The sequence below is a fragment of the Opisthocomus hoazin genome, chromosome 6 (assembly GCF_030867145.1).
Source record: "Opisthocomus hoazin isolate bOpiHoa1 chromosome 6, bOpiHoa1.hap1, whole genome shotgun sequence".
Taxonomy (NCBI): domain Eukaryota; kingdom Metazoa; phylum Chordata; class Aves; order Opisthocomiformes; family Opisthocomidae; genus Opisthocomus; species Opisthocomus hoazin.
This window is the reverse complement of record NC_134419.1, coordinates 40,578,401-40,598,674: the sequence shown is the minus strand read 5'-3', so window position 1 is coordinate 40,598,674 and position 20,274 is coordinate 40,578,401. Positions and strand designations below refer to the sequence as shown.

General features: G+C 46.1%; 1 protein-coding gene across 4 annotated transcripts in view; it reads left to right on the top strand.

The window, feature by feature from the left end:
- Positions 1 to 20,274, top strand: part of NDST2 (N-deacetylase and N-sulfotransferase 2) — a 137,159-nt gene that overhangs the window by 44,379 nt on the left and 72,506 nt on the right. For all 4 annotated transcript variants that reach the window (XR_012764240.1, XM_075422876.1, XM_075422878.1 and 1 more), the window contains exon 2: positions 9,292 to 9,365. The gene's annotated coding sequence lies outside the window, so the exon portion shown is untranslated. The remainder of the gene's footprint in view (positions 1 to 9,291; positions 9,366 to 20,274) is intronic.

The following is a 20,274-nucleotide window of genomic DNA, read 5'->3' as shown; positions in this document are numbered from 1 at the left end:
TGGCAGTGTCCTGCTGAGATGCTCTTTCAGTTCTGGGGATGAAATCAGCAGCCGTGAGAAGGTCTTAAGGGCTTTGGTGCAGAGCCTTGTCCTCAGGCTGGCTGAGGCATGAATGCTCACTTCAGCGCACGCTACCGCTTCCCCCAAGCACCCAGGGAAAGAAAGATCCATGGGCGAGACTTGCTTCTGCCAGTGACTGCATTTCGAGGGGTGCTGTAACCTCTGAGGTGTGAAGGGAAAGGTAAGGAATGAAGGAATACAACGCATGCTCCAGCATAACCTGTTCCTCTCGTATCTACGTCTTTTAGCCTCCACCTCAGGGCCACGTCAAGCGAGAAGGGGAATTTCTCTGCTGCGGTCCGACTTGCCTGGTTTGCTGGCTGTGATGCTGAAGTGAGCAGGAGAGTCTGAGTTCGGCGGGATGCTGACAGTCCCCGTATGCACTGGTTGCCTCCGTGCGGTGTTACTAGCGCGGTGTCACGGCGGCCTGGTGAGGGAGGTACCTGTAAATAACGAATACGCGGAATTGCGGCGCTTGGCAGGCCCGGACCTGAAACGTGGTGTTGGGGATACTGCGTGAAATGGAGCTGCAAAGCAGTGAAATTGAAATGATGGCACTGTAGAATTACCCAGGAAATATTTCTTTCTTGGGATTTATTACATTTCATGCAAGGTAAGTATGGTTTTAGAAGGGATCGGGAGAATTTCCAGCTTGCGCTGAAAGGCTTCAGCTTGTCCTGTTTACTGCAGGAGTTGTTTTGACTGATGACCACTTCATAGAGCTTGGGAGAAGTGAATACCTGGCATTGTTTGGTAGCTGCGTGGATGTAATGGTTAGTAGCTTTTCTGACTTTAGAATTTAGATTCAGGCATTTTTTCCAGATACAAGCGTTCCACGAACGTATACTTGCTGGGAGAGGAAAAGCATTTTTGTGAGGTTTCTGCTAACACCCACTGTGCCAGGACTGTGCCAGCGCAGGAGTTAAGACTGGTGGTGTACGTTAGCGGGCGGCGTTTCAGTTTGCTTAAGGTCGTACGTGGAGATGTGTTCTGGGTGCTTTTGGAAAGCTGTGCTTGGTAAGTGACTGAGAACTCTTTCTTTCAGTACGTCTTTTCCGAACATCGCAGGGATAAAGATTTCCACGCTTTCTGTATGTTCCTAAGCATGCTAAACAAATACATCTTTCCGCACTGCCACCAACAGCTTTTGCATCTGTCCTGGCTCCTCAAGTGTTCGCTTGCCATTTGATGCTTTATGTCCTGTTTGTTGTTGGATTGTTGTCTCACTGCTGGAGTCTTCCTACCGTGCGGTTGCTCTTCCTGCGGCGCAAGCCGCTTCCAAAATGCTAATATCTTAGCTGGTCGGTCTCTGGTGTGTTGAAAGGGAATTTTTTAATTCCTGCGGCAGAAGGGCATGTGTGTGTGTCAAGACGTACAAAATAAAAATAGATACATTTTTATGAAATACGGATGAATATACCATCCCATTCTTTACTCAGTTTATTGCGAAGATTCTAGTAGTAAGTTTGTCCCCAGAGCTAGGGATTCCCTAGAAGGATGCGTGCGTGGTGGACCCGGTTACTTCTGACTGTTCATTGTGTGAGATAACACGCGGGACTCTGATTGCCTGGGTTGAACCTGGTTGGCTGGGGTACTGCCAAAAACCTAGATTTTCAAATACACACTGCTGAAGCAGCCTCTCTTTACCATAAATACACCGCCCGTGTCGGCTGGAGTTGAGAGAAGGTGATACAGGGAGGGGAAAAAAGGGTGGCAGGCCACTGGGCCGCAGAATGGTGCTGTAGTTTGGGATTAGCTTCCTGACAGGCACGCGGCGTCGTGTTGCCATCAGTAAGGGGTAGGGGAAAGGGTGAGCATCTGTTCTAGCACGGAGATTTGGGGTGAGCTGAAGCAGCAGCAGCATCAAGGCTTGGGTGTGTATTTGCATGTATTCTTCTAACCTGCTGGCTTCTTTGGTTTAGATGCTACCTTCTCTGTGAAAAAAAGTACACTCTTACCTGCCTGAGTTTGCAGGAGATGAAATCCCCTGTCTTTCTCTCCCGCTCTGTTTGTGAGGATTGTTAGACTAATCATTTTAGAGGCTGTAAAAATTTTTTCTGGGTATTTCTGACAGGTTTCCACTTCTGAAGAAAGATCTTCCGGTTTGCAACATGGATATATTTAGATTCGGTTTGCTCTCTGAAATGCTGCCTTCTCTTCCCCCCACCAAGACTGACCTTTACTTGATGGGGTTTTTCTGATTTTTATGCTTTCCCGAATGAGAATTGGACTGACATAACAACAATAATAGATTTTATTATTAGGGCATATCTGCTAGCTTCTCTGCTTCATTCCATCTGGTCTTTGCTTAAATTATTCTTGGAAAAATTTTTAATGTCCCACTCATTTTAGATTCAGAGTTGCAAAATATTAATTTTGTAACTGCTGCTCTGTAAACTGTCACTGAGACGGTTTATGGGTGCCAAGATTTGCATGAATACACCGCGGTCAGTACTAGTAACCCCCAGAGGTGACTGACTGACTGTGTTATACCTAGAAATACCTCCTGGCTTCAGAAATCAGTGCTTATGTGGTGGCTTCTGCAATCCAGAGATCGCTCCTGGTACCCGCTGCTCTCTTACAGCGTTTTCTCCGCTGTTCTGGTGGTTGACTGCTGCTGGCGTGGTTTATTTGTGTACTACTGTGGATTGTTCTAGAGAGCCAAAATGCTATGAATCCCCTAGCTACAGAAATCTGGAAGATTTTACCCTTTCCCTTAGGTTTTGATTATGGAGTCTAGTTCTCAGATTCATTCTTTCCTTCTTGAATTCACTCTTTCTGAATTCTGCAGTAGCCCGGCACACCTGAGAGCTGTTCTTTACATTGTGCAAAATATAAACACTACAAGCAAAACGCAGACACCCAAATGTTCTGTGATTTAATGCCAACTTCAACTATTTATTCAAATCTGAGCTTTCTGACTCTCTGGTCTTTCTGAAATAGCTTCCCTAAGCCTCAAATATAAGTTGGGTTTGGAAGTGCAGCAAAATGAAGGCATTCCAGAGCGGCAATGTCCTCCGCCGCTGGGCTCGATGATTTCGCATTGGTGGATTTGTTCCGTCGCAACAAAGCATCACGGATCCCGAGGCAGGTGTCACACAGCGCTGGAGACCCTGGGTGCCAGGAGTCTGTCGTGCCCATGTGCCTGGAATCTTTCAGCCTAGCAATTAATGTTTACACCTCAGTGGCGTTTTTTGGACAAAATACGGCAGCGTGAGGAGCATCAGCAGACGGTGATACTGTGCCCAGCGACCGACGGGGCTGAAGAACACCTTACTGCGGCAATGGGATGATTCTGCATTGCTGATGAAGCCCATGCAACAGATTGCTAGCTAACTTCTTGTTTAGTATGCTTAAATGACATCTTAATTAATGCTACACCTGGTTTGACGAGAAGTAAAAGAAGTTTGTCAGACATATTATTTTAATTTTCTTGTTGTCTGTCATAGTACCGTCTTTGACAGAGCGCTCAATCATGTGGAGAAGTTACTAATTCTGCAGAAAAATATTGATCTAATGAATTGTTACACGAAGAATAGGAAAATTTGCTGGATAATTTGCCTGTTCTTCATTTGGTTGTTATTTGGAATCCCTGGTTTTTGTCTGTTATTCCTGTTTCTCTCAGGTTGTCCCATATTGAAAATCAGGGTGTCTAAATTATTTTCTGTATTTTCCCAGCATTATCTGTGACTCTTATCTGTCTTCGCCTTTCCTTCTACAGCTTACCTCTTCCATAGATGCGTTTGTTCCTCCCGGCATCTTTCCCTGCTGTACTTTTCTTCTGCTACCATCCTTTTTCCCTCCTGTTCTCATCTGAACAGCAGCCAGAGCTTGTCGTCGCCTTACCTCGCCCTAAAGCCTCCTGGCCGCTGTCTGCGTGCAGGCAGCTGGAGGAAGACCCAGCTCGAAACTTCCCTCTGTTTGCTCGGTGTTTTACTTTGTCTTTTCCTCAGCGATCAACACCGGGGTTTCTGTTCAGAGGCTTCCCCAGCGATGCCGTGCGGAACCGACCTGGTGCTTCAGCTCCGCTCCGGGTGCCCTGAGGCTTTGCCGGGGCAGCCGGGGAAGAAGCCGTGAGCAGAGCAGCGAGCTGACGCCGTCTGTCCGTGAGTTTGCAGAGACAGCTCTTCACTGGTTCGTGCTTTGCAAGCTACCCTTATAACTTTAACATCTGGAAAATTAATTTTAGTTTAGCTTTTGCCAAGGCTTCCTACCTGCTCTGGTCAAGTGAATTTTTAAGCCTTTTATTATAGGCTGGTCTATATGCAAAGGATGAGCGTTGTGCTCTCCAGTTGATCGTTCTCTTATCTCAAGTGTCATTTGCTGGAATCTCTCTGCCTCTTGCCTCTTGTGAAGTGTAGACTGAGTTACAGGCGCATAATTAAATCAACATATTAAGTGCATGAGGAATGAGAGGCAGTGGGGATTTTGATGGCCATATCCACAGGCAGAATATTAAAATCTGTGCTGTCAGGTATCTGAGCTATTTTCTGGTGTCTGGAGAGTGCTGGTTGCATAAGAACAATTTCCAGCTGAGGCGAAGTGTGTTTCTGTGCTAGGTCAGCATGACAGGCGATCGTTTCCCCTCGCCTGGCAGAGCGGCTGCTCCAGAAACCATGCGGCTGCTAGTTCAGAGCCTCAGATGTGCGGTGTTACTGCTCTTCGGGGATGGGGAGATCTGAATAATTGCTAAATACTTGCAAGGGTTCAACTGGAAAGAATGTGACCGTTTCGGGTGCTGTGCGTTTGCTTTTGCCCATAATCCCCATCCAAGTCACTCTGTTGCATCGGGCGTACTTTGCACTTGAAATTACCTTGTTCAGCATCGAAGACTGATTCTCTACCTGATATGTTGTGCCTAAACATTGTGCGTGTACCATCAGTGCTTGGATTAGCCAGAGATGTAGAGCATTGCATTCTCAGAGCTGAGACTTCGTATTTTGCCTATTTTACATCATGCACAGCAACTGATGCTCCCGTTGTCTTGCCGTAACCCAAATTTGGAACACAAAATCCACATGAAAAACTGTAGAACAAAATACAGCGCAGGAGGCATGACAAGAAGTGGGATTAATCTCTTTAATGTAAATATTATTCCCTCTAACCTTGGATTTCTGAGTGTGTGTTTGATGTTGGTTTACCATAAAGACTAGGAATAGCAGACTTGCGTGGGATGGAGTCAGATTTGGGTGCAACGTGAGTTACGTCCCTTATAGTCGGACGGATTTGTGTAGTGTATGCCTCCAGGCCAGCTGCTGGCTTTTGCAGATTTGTCCCTGTGAAATCCTCTCCTTTAGCCTTGTTCCAGAGCTGTAGCACTCAATACCAGTACATCCCTGCCTGCCTAGTCTGGGCATCGTATGTTGGCTCTTTATTGCTCTCCCACAGCTGAGATACTGGATTTTTGTTCTATCAGTAGAGCAAAAAGATAGGAGAGAAGCAGGGGAAGGGATATCTGAAAGTGGTATTCGCTTCTGTTTTAAATAAAAGTTTGCATTTTTCGCAGCAGAGAGTCACTGTGGAAGAAGCAGGAGGGCACACTGGGGAGAGCTTGTGAGAACACCGCTTGTATTTCACTCTTGTTCAGGGTTTTAGCTTCTAGAACACATTCAAAGTTCATTACTGGGTTACAGTGTTAACGTCTAGGTGGAGATAACCGGTATCTCAGTTGCATAGTGATTCTTGAGATTTAGGACTAAACACATGCACACACACACACAAAAATACGGTCTAATGGACAAGGGCATTCTCTAGCCAGCCCTCTATCCCCTGCCCTCGCCTCTAGGCTGTGTAATAAAGGTGCTGTAACGTGAAAGGTGCTCTCGGACTGTGCCTCTCCGGCAAAGGTCAGCGTGGCTCTTGCCTGCCACGCTTGTGGCGTTGCTGTCTTGCTTCCGTTCCTGCAGTCGGGCGGCTGTAGGCTGCGTCTGGTCAGCCCACAACTCTGACCAGCGGAGAACAGTTTTTCAGTGGATTAGCGGTTTTGATCAGCGTGTGGCACGTAGGCAGGGGTGTGGGTCCGCCTTTCTTGCTGGCAGCCGCTAACATTGGTTTGTGCTGCTTGTGGAACCGTACCCTGAGGCTCTTAACCCTTCTCCGTGACATGCCCAGCGCAAGATTGCATTGCAGATGAGTACAGGAGAAGTTTCTTCTCGTATAAGCAGTGTCTCAAGGTAGTGTAAGAACTGTGCCAGTTGTGATGTTGGCTTACAGAGGGGTTTTCAGACTCAGCTGGGCTGAGTGTCGTCTCCAGGAGCGACATCAGCTCTGGGCCAAGCTGGCGTGGCCACAGGTGGAAGCACACTGCTGTTCCCCCCTCCTCTGTCTGCTCCTCTCATGTTGGCTTTCTCCTGGGCCTAGCTGCGTAGGATCCAGGAAGCCTTTCCTTATTTCCCATGACCTTAAACTTGCATTTGCATCTGTGCTTGCAGCCCCACGAATGAAGTGTTGCGTGAGGTTAATCGCAAACACTAATCTAGGCTCCCGTACACCGTCCTGCGACGCCGCTGCTCCCTCCCGAGCAGCTGAAGCTGCCTGTACACAGAACAGCACGTTGGTGACGTTGGTCAAAAGACTTTACCGGGCTTGCCAGAGGCGTTCTCGTCTTCAGGTGAGAACCTATGAGATGCCATCAGGAGCTGCCAGCATGGACTGACTTGGAAATTGTTTTTGAGATTCTCTGCTTTGGCAGTTGGTCTTCAGAGACAGCATGGAGCTTTTATTGGCGTCACCCGAATGTGCTTTTTCTTGGTTTATGGGGAAGGGATCTGTACAGTAAAGGAGGTGGCTTCTAGTCCCATCTTCCCATTTCCATGTTTTATCTAACAGTTGCTACAGTTGTTGAAAGTACATGGGTTTGTTATTCAGGATCATGGATATAAATCGATGCCAGTAGCAGGAGGCCTTATCAGCTGTGAGCAGCTGTACTCGCCTTTTCGTTTTAAATCTAGGCACCTGAACAACAAATCTCGGTTTTCTGGAAGGTGACATTTTAAAATTCTTTGGAATTTGTCGAAAGCTGTTGTGCCTGTGCTGAATGTGAACTAGCAGCAGCCTTTTGAGGGAAGGGTAGGACCTTGTTGTTGGAGCTCGGAGTTAAGGCTGAGGGTGGTGGGCATTAAGGCCTGTAATGATTTGGTTTTGAAGTGCTGTGTATGTATGGACAGTCATGCTTCACTAAGTACATGACTTGCTTATGTTGGACAGCCTGGAGAGTCAAGCCTGATTTCCTTGAGAGCATCATCTTCATACTTTTCGCGGAAGTGGCTCTGGGGAACGCCGGAGGATCCGGAGAAGTGAAGAGGAATGCACGCAGGCGAAACTTTCTGGACGTGATTTAGACACAATTACAAACAGTGTATGGATGATATTGCAGATAGCCTTTGTAAGCATGATAGGTTAATTCTGGATCTCTGAATTACTGCATAGGGACTGAAATTTGCCTTTCTTCACTTTAATTTTTACATGTGACGTAGGTAGATTATTCAGGTAGCACGTTATCCGTACAGGAATCGGAGCTGGAAGCAGTACGTAGGTTTCTGTGTGGCTCAGACCCTGAGCTAATTCACGTGCTGAGCCTTCGCCAGCCTTGTTCAGAGCCACTGCTGCTGTCTCTGCTTTGTGCTCCCGGGACGTGGGATGCTGGGAAGCTGGCTTTGGAGGAGCTGGAGAAGCATTCGGGAGCCAGCTCGGGTCCACAATTTGTGGATTTGGGCTGAAGCTCAGGCTCTGCAAGACTTAGAGCCGTGGAGCTGATGATAGCATCAGTTCTGGGAGGGATAGCTGGTGAGAGAGTGATGTATTACGAGTACTGGATCCCTTCTGCTTGGAGAGGTTTGTCGGCTGGGATTTCTTATGGGGCCACCTCTGTACCCCAGCCAAGAGTCGTCCTAGAACCTGGAGCTCTGCAAAGCACGGTGCGAAGGCTCCGGGCTCTTGCCTCTCTGCTGCAGGGTTTGTGTGCTCGGGGTTTTCCCGTTATCTGCCTATTCCCACCCCCGCCATCCTGGGCAGTGGAAGGCTGACTTGGTTTGTTAATGCTTCATTGGAGGTTGTGTCGAGTGGTGTCTGACCAGGCTCAGAATAGTGGGTTTAGTTCGGATGTTTTCTCCTGGGATGCTGAATGTTCAGAACATTTATGGAAAAGATTGAGAGGGCAGATAACGCTGTACCTGACTCTGCTGCAAAATCCATCCACCCTTGAATAATGCTTCCTAAAACAAACGTACGCTAGTTTGAGATCTCTTTTATCTCTGTACTATGAACAGCAAAGGTGCTTTTTTATTTTCCGGTTCCAGGAAAGCCTGTAGGCCTGTGTGGTTTGCATGTGCTAAGAAGTTGAATAGCAGAGGTATTGTATGAAAGAAAAGAAGCAAATTTTCTTCCAGTGAAAAGCATCAGGTTTATCCCCCTCACATATTACATTGTCAAATTGTGAGAAGGTGCCCGAGAGGAGGTGTGCACGGAGACCCTGCTTGCCATAACCAAACCTCCCACGGGAAGCAGTGCCAGCATTGACTTGCCTTTGCCCCTGAGGGGTAGAACAGTGTTGTTCTGTCTCTGGGCTCTGGTAGTCTACAGAGAAGAAATGAACCCGGTTTGTTAGCTGTAAAATCTGCTGCCGTCTTACATCGATGTTTTTGTCGCCTGCACCCGGTTTTGCAGCATTTGTTGTGCCGCGTCTTCAGTACCGTCGTGTCGTGTCGTGCAAGACCTCTCTGGTCGCCTGGGAGAGCACCTCGCTGTGCCCTGGATTCCTCCTTTCGGCTGGAATCCCGTGCCCTGCCTGGCCCTTGGTTTAGCCTTTCTTCTTGGCAGGCACAGCAGCGTGCAACGGACTGAGCAGTGGCGCGTGGCTGAGGCTCGGCTTTCCGTCAGGAACCGCTGACCAGAGGCTAGTCAAAGCAACGCGCGATAACTCCGATTAACCCGGGAAGAAGGAGGAAAACAAAAAAATCTGGCTGGAAAAGATAAGAGCAGTATGCCTGACTTACAGTTCTTTAATCTTTTTATTTTATTTGCACCTTGGGGTAAATTCTAGTCAGTTCAGTTATTCCTGGCTGAAGGAATCGCTAAAATCGGCACCGCTTTAATTTCCTGAGCTGCAATCCACGGTAGTTCGGGTACTGAAGGGAATCAGGCATCCTGGCTGGAGGGTGTTCGCAGTTTGGAAAATACAACTGCCGTACGCTGTCAGGTATGCATGTTTATACCAAATTTCTCTCTTCCCAGGTTAGTGGTGTCTTTGCTCGGTCTGCATCTGGTACCACGGAGCTCCTACTCGGACTGCACATAGAGTGCTCGAGGTAAGGAAGAATGGGTAGCAAGGGTCATGTCGGCCCAGGTAGCTGGGAGGGAATTCGTCTTTTGTGGGACTTTGGGTTAGTATGTTGACAAAGGTCAGAAGAAACAAATCTTCGGTGACTTGGGACGTCAATCTATATCTACATTATTATAATTTAATACTTTATGCTTTCTTGGTTGTGTTACTTACAAAATGCCATAAAGTACAAGTAATCAACTGCAGCTGAGTAATAACTCCTCAGGTTTTCAGGCCTGGATGCTCCTTGAGGTGATTTTTTCTTCCCTTGGTATTGGCACTGAGCTGTGGAAGCATTACAGTCTGTGCTGGGTATCCAGCCTATGGCGCTGTGTAGTAGCCCTATAGTGAAGTGCATCAACATTTACCTGCGTTTACAGATCGAAAGACTGAGACACAGAATGAAAATTAAGGGTTGACTTGTCTGGGTCTCGGACAAACTCTCCTGGGTAGGAAAGGAGGTGATGTCTTCAAGCATGGTGTAGCTATTGGTGCATTAGGCCTAAGGTGATTCGACGTTATTCTTTTTAGCTTTTCTGTCTCGTCCAATATGCTTTTCAAAGGTTGGCTTTTTGTACCACAGTGATTCAAGGAGTGGGAATACCAAGGTGAAGTAGTAACCTTCTCCAGAGCGCACCAGTAGTCGTTTTTGGCACTGGCTCGCTGTACTTTCAGAAGCGTTCATTTTGCTTCGAGTGACGTCCTCCTCCAGGGCTTGGTGGGATGATGGTGCACAAGGTAGCGAGCTGCCATCCTGTGGGTTGCTTTGATGTTTAGGAGCTGGAGCTATCTCTAGAGTGTCAGAACAAGAGGTTTAATTTCTCATCACCATCTTCTGGGAACAGTGGTAAGAAGAGATTATGCCTCATTGCCTCCCAAGTATTCCCTCAGACCCGCCTCCCTGCCAGCTCCTTCTCAGATGCAGTGCTGGGCTCCCTGGCACCAGCAAGCACGCAGCTTCCAGCCCCTTGGGAAGTGCCCGTTTCACGCTTCTGTGAGCCTCTCCGGTTTGTAAAGAAGTCGTTTTGAAAGGGGGAATTTAGAAAGGAAAAGTGGAGATGTTTGGTTTGTGTGCAGCTCTTTGTGTTTGACGTGTGTACCTGTTTCTGGGCTGCGGCTGGTGGCTGAAATGTGGTCCTTGTGGCACCCAGGGTTGCGTCACCTGGGACAGGCGTTGCAGATACGGTTCTAAGCAGGACGGGGGTATCTCCGTTAAATTTCAAATTTTTGTGTTAAACCTGATGTCACTTTTCAGCAGGGATAGACTCTTCAGTCTTTTTGTTATCATAATCTAGGGGAGCTACAGGGGCCGTAACGTCTGTGCTTGCTATGTAGGGCTGCGGGAGTCAGTTTGTGCTGTTACCCCATGTCTCTGAGCAGCCAGGCCCTGCTCCTTCCTGCGGGAGACTCGCCAGGGTGGCCCCGACACCCACCATTGCGACGTGCGGGCCCTGGGGCTCCATCCCTTCCCGCTGGCTTGCGGGTGCTCCAGAGAGCCAGAGCCCTCCAGAAAGGCGGGAGGCACGGTGGTTGCAAGGGAGGGCGAGGCAGCCGTCGGCCAAACCCTGAGCTCGGTCGGTGGGCGTGGGCCACTGGAGAGGTTGAATCATGGCTTCAGTGAATGGATATGGGATGGATGTTCTGCTCCTGAGAGCGTCTCGGAGATGCCCCAGGCTCAGCCTTCCCGCAGCATCGCCGTGTGGAGAGGAAGGGGGTGGGATTTCCCTTTACTGTCTCCCGCTCTGTTTCTGTATGCTTTCCTGTCTTTTTGTTTACAATTGTTTTTTTAAAAAATAACATAAAGCCCCCTGACGGATTTTCATAATTTTCACCAAACGAAAAGGAGGTGTGTAGGGGCCTCATTCATCACCTTTTGTCACCAGACTTGATTTGACATCTGAGACTACAGAGGAACTTTGGCGAGTGCAGTGGTTTCCCGTGCGGGGGTAATAAGAGAGAAAAAAGCTGTCAGTTGAAAACAGCAGGCGCTGTATTAGCAAATATAAACTAAACAGATGGCGAAGATACTGCAGCTGTCACGTAGAAGCTCCAGGAAGATCTTTAGCTTAGAGCTGCAGGAGGCTGTTCTAAAAGGAAAGCTGAAAACAACAACAAAGCGAACTTCAGCATGACAGGAGATACAATAGAGCCATTCAGATTGTGATAAAAAACTTCTGCAGCACTGATTTTTTTTTTATTTTTTTCTTCACCTTTTCAAATTTAGGATCAGCTATTATAAGATCACATTACAGATTTCCATACTGCGGTTTGCCTGCTGGTTTAGAGGTACTCTTCTGTGCGAGACGCTGGCTCCGGCACGTGCTCCGGGAAGTCGGGAGAAGCCTAACACACGTCGCGCGACTTTGATCTTCAGCTTTTTGTTTTACGGCTGTTTTGAGAGAAACTTCTGGTGAAAGAATTGTTTATGAATAAAATGTTTGTGGAAATGCGGTGTTAAAAGCGTGAGCGCTGTGGTGGAGGAAGCAGCTCCGCTTGAAGTGTCCCGCAGGTTCGCTCTGAAGGTAGCATTTCTCAGACCCATTTCCAGCTAAGAAATGGCTGCTCTTTTGTGAAAGAAGTGATAAAATTGCATCCAAGTATGTCAGTTATGGTAACACACGGACATATGTTAAAATGAGGACAAATTGGAATTTCGGTGCTGTTTCTAGAAGGCCAAAAGGCAGTGAATTTTCTGGACGTTGTGTCCATGATGTGTTTTCCTCAGCTAGGCCTGATGGTTTGCATGGATACCTTGTGGGTAAGCAGAGGTGGTTGTGCTGCCCTGACATTTGGGTGAAGACACGGCTCAAGAAATGGGTGCAGCTGCGTTTGAAGCCTGTGTTTTACATCCAAGGAAACAGCGTGCGCAAATGGATTCTGAGGCAGACTGATGGATTTCCCAGAGTTCTGCTTTTTCTGTTTGCCTTTTTTTTTGCTGCAAAAATTTTCATGTGTTTATGCTTGACTTTTTAGATGATACTTAATACACAAGAAATTCTGGGTTTTGATTGCGCTACAGCCCTTTGTGCAAAATTAGTAGATCTTCCGTTCTGCAGATCTTTTTCCAAATCGTGTTGTTCCTTTACCATAAATATCTTTAGGTGCAGGCAGATCTAATTGTAAACTTCATCTGTAATGATGATTTGAGAGCTACAGAACCTACATACCAAAAAATTGAATCTTTTATTCCTCTGTATTTATCCTTCCTTCCATCATCCCATGAAGTTGGAGTATACAAGCCCTCGCATGCGCTGAAGGTCGGCACTCCTCCGTTTTATTAGAGCTAGGAAGTTCATCGCCAAGGTGTAAATGCTCTTTGCTGGCTACATCTTTAGCCTGTCCTAGGCTTTTTCTGGATCGTAGTGGTTCAGGACACAAATCACAAAGGGCATCAGAGGTCAAAAGCTTGAGCTTATTTGTGGGAGCTGGCTGCGAACGCGTAGCCTCAGTCTTCCCATTCCATTCCGGGTGCTTTAGCTGTCTGTCGGGGTGGAAGTGGGCTCCTTATCGTTTAACTGGGCCTTTCTTTTGTGGTGGCGGCTTTGTGCTTCGGTGTAGAACAGAACAGCTGATCATGCCACGTACCTGTTGTTTCTACACTTTAAATTTCATTTCTACCCCCGCAGAAACTTTGGAGCAGTTAGAAATTCCAGAAAAATAAGAGGAAAGAAGGCTGAGCCTGAGCGTATGCCTCTGCTTCCATTTTTGCTGAAGAGAAATAAAAAGGTGGCCTTGACGTGTACTTGAGCTTGAGAATGATAAATGTGGGGTATGTTTGTCAGTGATGGAGGGATATTCCAGGGTCGGTGACCTTCCACTGGGAAGCCTGGCCTCAGCCTCCACATATTCGCTCCTAGACTTTTGCTCCAAATGCTTCATCTCAACTTCACTGCCATGCCGTGCCCAGCTAGGGAGCGGCTTTGCGTAGACGGGAACCAGGGCGTGCAGAGAGATGATGCACAGAACCCCACAAACTCCCTGCGAGCTCTCGTCCTGGGAGCAAAGCCAGGGGTCGGTCATCGTGATCCGAGGCTGAAGAGGGATGACGCTTAAGATGGGAGGGAAGGAGCTGAAACAGAGACGTGAGTGGAATGGGGAGAAACTGAGGGGCAAGACAGCCTTGCTTTTAAAGATGAGTAGCCTAGAATTTTCTTGCTGAGTATCCTAAAGGCAAAAATGAACTTTTCCCAGCTAGACATGTAATTACTGTCTAATGGCCGTATTCTGTTTTTGATCTTTGTGCAAACCTGCTGGTGATACCGCAGAGGGTGCTGTGGAGGGGTGCTGGGTGCTGCGTTGTAGGTAAAGCAAGTTGAGGCACAGAGCTAGTGGGGAAAATGTCTTTATAGATTTTGAAAGAAGGCTGCGACATAAATTTTCGTGTTGTATGAGGTGTTAATATCTAACCCTCATTGATTAGGAACAGCTGCTTGCACGCAAAATGTGTGCTGGTGGAAAAAGGAAACATGATCCATCGTATTTTAGTGCTCTCATGACAAGAAAGTGCTGCTTAACTGGCAGCAAGAAAGCCCAGTGGGTGCTATAGCTTTGGTCTATAGCTTAGCCAGTCTGCAACAAGCTTTCAGGTATTTCGGCTCTCGTTTGAACCTTCTTCTTTGTAAGCCTAGTCCAGAACTGTCACACCTGGTTTTTAGATCAGTGCTGTTCTTCGTGCTGTGTAGATGGGTACATCAGTGACTGAGAGGACATGGAGCAATTGTAAATTACTGCTAATTATTATGCTTATCACTTCAGAGGTCACATAAAAAAAACTTAGGTGTAACAAAACCATACCACAGGTAGTCCTTGTATGTGGACTCTGTATTCTGCAGTGCTATGCCAGTAAATAATGGGTTACTGATTAATTTATGGTAGCTAGCCTTTTCCTCATTTGTCTCAATAGCAAAGAAATTTGAGTTTCATGTTTAGTTTTGCTTTAAAGTAGATTTAGCTTTACTTTTCCATGGAAAGCAACTGAATACACCTGCTTAATTTTTCGTAATGAAACCATTTTTTGTATGGAAAGCAAGTTTTCTATATTGTGAAGTAGCTTACTTCCCTTGACTATGGCAATTCCTGTCTTCGGATTTTGCGCTCCATTCCACATTCAAGCATGTCTGATCCGAATCAGTCTGTGGAGAAATGTTTAGCCAATTTGTAACCCACCGCAGGTTTGAAGCGTGGCTCTGCCGCAGCGTGACGTTGCGGTGCATGGCTCTGGTGCTGTGGATGCTAGAGGACTGTGTGCTGCTGCAGACAGATGTGGAGGGACACCCTGCTCAGATAAGTGCAGGTATTAAGAAAAGCCTTCCGGAGATGGGAGACGGAGGAGTTTTTTCCCTGTGTAAGCAAGCCCTTAGGTGGTAAGGTTTGTTACAGGCTTCTAGCAAGATGTGGAAACAGAGGAAGGCAAAAAGTAACTGCGCTACTTCTGGTAGGTCCAGGCTGCCACCCCGAGCAGCTCAGAATAAGGCTAAACATGGCTAGGAGAGAAAGGGCAAGTAGTCATTTGGGAACCTGGCGTGAGGACGCCCCTCCGCCTTTGTTGGGAGACAAATAACAGTTGGATATCTCCCTCTCTGGAGATATTCCAGCCCCGCCTGGCCACGGTCCTGTGCAGCCTGCTCTGGGTGACCCTGCTTCGGCAGGGGGTTGGGCTGGGTGGCCCACAGAGGTCCCTGCCAACCCCGACCATTCTGTGATTCTGTGATATTTGATGTTGTTTTAAACTTGTGGGAAATAACTGGGGTCTTGAATAGAAAAGAATCATAGTAAGAGCGCAGTTAAAAAGGACTGTCAGGTGAGCTGGTTTCTTGTACCGCAGCCTGTGCTCTCTGGAAGAAGTAGTTCCTAGGCATTCATACTAGTGCTGTTAATATTCCGTTCTTTGCTGTTTGGCAGAATATGTCTGACCAAGGCTTTGTCTTAATTGTCCTTATTCCTTTAGCTTCTTGCTTCTTAAAGGAAAAAAAATAACCCAACAATCGTTTTGTATAAAATAAGTCAAATGCGTTTGCTGCTAAAGGGGTCTCTTTACGGAGGGCTCGGTTGCTTCTGACTCATTCACGTGGATAAATGAATGCGGAGGCTTGGCATTGTGAGAGTAATAAATACACATCCTCCTGTTGCAGGCTTCGAAACACGTTGGTCAGAGCTACCCTTCAAGGGTTTGCCAGCATAACTGTGGTTTTTTTAAGATTCTGCAGAAATCACCCTTAGTTGACGTAGAATATTCTGTGCTAGATGTGATTAGATACCATCAAAAACGTGCTTCTGCCAGTGTAGCTTGTTTTTGGGGGGGAACTGGTATTAGCTGCTCTGGCAAAAGAACCTTTTTGCCTGTGCAAACCGCATCTCGACTGGGCAGGTTTGCCAGTATAACCATTTTAGCAAAGCCTTGCTACTGTAGAAAAGACCTTATTGCTAATACTGCAAGGTTCCCACACCAGATGAAAGGCACAAGACAAGGGCTTTACAAACATGAATTAAGCTTCACAACACCCTTGTTAAAAAAAACCCAAATTATTATCCTAGCTTGCCAATGTCTGGTTTCTTTTAATACGAGATGTTTTGTGGGGCTGAGAAGGAAGGGTAGAAGCTTCAGAACTGGGGTAATTAGTGGCTGGTAGCATCACAGCATTGATAAACTACACAAATTTCTAACCGGTTGGAATCCCCTGCCATCTCTGTCTGACGTTTAAAATGTCTGAGCAAAATCAGGGGTTTGGAGTCTCAAATAGCTACTCGTCGTGGGTTTCACCTGATCTTTGGTAGTATGAGAAGTTCTAATGTTGACACGAGGCGATTCCTTTCTTCCTGAAGACACAGAACTGGCTTTTGTGTCTGTGGTGTTCTCATTCATATTTTTTTTAACCGCAGTGTTCTCTCTGCCTGATATCTACCAGCCTCTTGCAGTCTCTTACAGCTGATGTGGTCAGGGTATGAACAGCTTCCACAGTTCCATCGTCCCAAAGGGAAGGGAGAGGAACGAAACTACAGATTTATGCACAAGAATGATGTTAAAGTCAAGTCACTTGAAAGTTGGAGTAGCCTGGGTTTGCCCGCATGGTCTGAATTCGGACATTTTTGGGTGCGAATTATCATGGCGTCTTTAATTACATTATCACATTCTGTTTGTTCTTTTTCACCTCTCGGGGAGCAAGGAACAGAAGAACTCTGCTAAGATGTAGGTTAATTTTCTTCTTTACCGTTCACCAGCATCACTACTGAATTCAGCTTGTAAACTTTTGGGGCAGGCCCAGGCATTTCCTCTGTTAAACACTGTGTCCTGGATTCTGTATTAATAAATCGATCAAGAATTGAAGCAAGCTGTGCGATTTATCGTCTTCCCAGTTCAAGGCCTGCATGGGGTGGTCGTTGTTTCACAAACAAGATACCTTTCCTCACCAAGCGTTGCGAGGGAGTCGCTTTTCAAAAGCTGTCCTGGGTCTGGATCTCCTGAAGTCTGGGAGATGGTGGAGACATCAAGGCTGACTCTGTTCCCTGTCCCAACACTTCCCACGTGCTGGGGGCAGTTCCAGTAACTGTTTGGCCATGTGCTGGATCTTCCGAGAGCTACTTGATTCCCGATGGGAATAATTTTGTGTTCTGTTTCCACAGCAACAGCACACTACTTTTTGTTTTTTCCCCTCAAGGTGGCTGTTGCTTTGAGAATTAGACCTGTGGAAAAGCTTGGCCTTCTTGTCCCCTGTTGAGATTTCAGCTTGCACAGGTCAAGAGTGGAAGGAGTAGGACGGGTAGAGTGTGACTCTCGGCAGAGCCGGTGTGATTATGAAGTGACAGTGGAAAGACCGAGCCCTGCTTCATTGTGGGTTTTAATGTGAAGAAAATGCTTGTGTTGAAAGTCACGGTTCTCTCTGAGCTCTGCGAATGGAAGGCCTGGGACTGGGACATGGGCGACAGTCATTTTAGCCCTTTGCATGCGCTCTTGTAATCCCGTAGGACCCATGTCCACGTTACGCAGGTGTCCATGCGCAGTATGAGACCAGGTGTACATTCTTCTGTCCACCAGCTCCGAGAGACCTTTTCTGCGCATGTCACACGAAGAAACCTATTCTTCCCTCACGGCATTCGCCCTAGCGCTGTGGGGCAGGGAAGGGCTGTCGTTAATCGCCCCACCGAGATAGAAGTACATGTTAAGCAGCCTCTTGGGCATGGTACCTCCCGTAGGTAGTGAGGAACTTCCCTTCAGACTGGAGTACGCATGCCCATCCCAACACCCGCTGCCAGGAGGACTAAGAAGTTTTCAATGTTTGAAATGCTTCCATGGGTCAGTCCCTTCTTGTTACCATTCATAGGTGGGTGAGAGCAGAAGCAGATGGTTTGGTGCTGATACCTTGCCAAGGTTGGCGTTTTTCATCTGTAGTTTCGAAAGCAGTCGCTTCTTATGTGGGTGCCTAATGCCAGCCTAAATACAATTGCTTTATGTTTTCAACTGTTTTATTTTGTCTCTTCCTGGTCCTAAGAACTGAACTGTCATCTTTTCCAGCAGAGCATATAATTTGAGGTACGGAGCTGTTCCCTGTGATTTTTTTTTCTCCTTTACTCCTCTTCCCGGTCTTAGGAATTGCATGTTCCAGGGAACACTGTAGTAAGTGCTGTTCTGCTCTCAACACACTCACTAACTGAGCATGTCGTAGAACAATTTAAAATTCCATTTAATTTAAAATTCAGACAAGTCAATTATATTATTAACATTGGGTTCAGGAATCTCCCTTCCTTGAAGAGTCAGTATCTAAAGCGATACCTGTCACTGTGTTATGCTTTTGCAGTAGAGGCTTCTGCTCGATGTCAGAGCGTGGTGACTCTTCACCATCAGTCTTTCAGTTCCTAGTAGTGCTGAGTCAGGATGCCAGGAGTTTTACATTTCTCTCTGACAGATAGTAAGTGGGTGTGTGGGCTGGCAAAATCAATGGCTAATGGATGAAACAATGTCACCTATGGTTAGCATGGAAGGGTGTGTTGATTATAGCCATTTTTACAGTGCTAAGGCCAGAAATTCACTGATAATATCCATATAAAATGGAAAAAGCTGTTCACAATTAAGCATCCAAGTCAGAAATGTCATATAAGTACATAAGCCAGAAATTAATTAAAATACCTTTTTTTAACTTTCTAATTGTAAGCACACCTGGATGTACTTTTCTTGTTAAAGATCTTGTATTTCATTCAAAGATGAAGAGCATTCTGGTACTGAACCTTGTTAAAATTGGAAAGGAAGTTCATGATTTCAAGTCTTGCATTGCTTGATGTTAACTCTTCCTGTTCTATCTAGCTCTTTTTGACTGCACGTTGAAAAAACTGCACTTTCTAGTGTTCTCAAGAACTTGTTTATTGCAAGACGAGAGTGTAACATTCCATGTCTGTTTAACATTCAGTAATTTACCATTAAGCTACTTGACACCAGTTAAAATTTATGTTAATGCTGTCTTGATTAAACAGCGCTCATTATCACTCGCTGTGATTTGGCCAAATCAGTTTCCTAGCAGATGTCTCCATGAAGGAGCCATCCTGCTGTACACGTCCAAAGGAAGTGGGGAATATTGCAGCAGTGTTTTGCACTTACGTAGCATCTTTCTTTTCAAAGCACTTCATGCAGTCATGTATGATACTGGGAAAACACATTAGGTAATATAATGACCAGATCAAATTTATACATTTTAAAGAGCTACAGGACGTTTTATAACTTCAACAGATGTCTTGTATTACAGTTTTTAGTGTTTAGGATCAAATAGTTGTCCAGTCAGCTCATCTTGCTTGCAGAAGGAGGTTGGAGTTAACCCTCTGAAGGTTGGAGTGTATGCCTCTACAGATATCAAATACTTCAAACCACAATTTCAAACTGCTTTGAAGTAATCCTTTCCAGCCTGCCTGAGAAGCTTTAGTGCTCTTCAAGCCTCTCGTCTTTCATTTTCTTTTGATATTGTTTTATCACCACAGAAAATCCTGGTGATTTCCCATCTTTCCCTTCAGTTCTTCTTTGGTGCCTTCTTGCAGTATCACTTACAGCTCCTGTCGTGTGGGCTCTGCCCAACTCATGGAAAACTGAAGTGTGGAGGACTTTTTTTTCCCCATGTGCAGCGTTAGGTTCGTAGCTATGGGTTAAGACATTCCTCCTTAAATCCTCACAATTTGTTTTTATGTGTTTTATTACTTCAATTTGTGTATGCAGGGAAAGCTGATACAAATCATAACTGTGCCTATGCAAATTAAGGATTTTCTACATTAGGATTGCTTGCCTGTTGTGTGCTTTTCCAGCTTCTCCAGCATTCGGACGTTGTGTTATATTTGCAACGTAGTGCAAAGCAGATACCTGACCCATGACACCAAAGAAGTACCTGACTAATTTTTTTTCTGTTCAAGAATGGGACTAATCCTGTTTTGCATTTACTTAATGGTTATGTTTATCGATTGTGTTTTACAGATAGCATAACTGAGAGCGGACACTGAAGGCAATTTGCCCAAGATCCCAGTATTTCCTGTAATTCTGGTTGTGTTTTCCTGATTTGATTTGGGATGATTCAATTAAGAACTAGATGTAATTTTATAGATGTGTGATGTGTCAAGTTTGTGGCTCATCGGACAATGTTCAGACTCACCGTTTCCCTCTGTGCATGCAGCTGGCTGGGTTTCCTTGTAACCACAACTCATCTTATTGCCAAATTTTCCCAAGCTTAATATGATAGGAGCCATTTAGTGAGGTTGATGCCCATGTTAGGTTACAAGGTGAATAGTTCGGCTGGATTTCAGCCATCCTTGAAAGCAAAAAGTACTTTTTCCAAATGTTAGAACTATTGCTTGCATTTGTTTGGTCTTTATGTAACTCAAAGACAGTTGAGGAGATTTTACTGAAACGGAGGATGTGGTATTTCAGT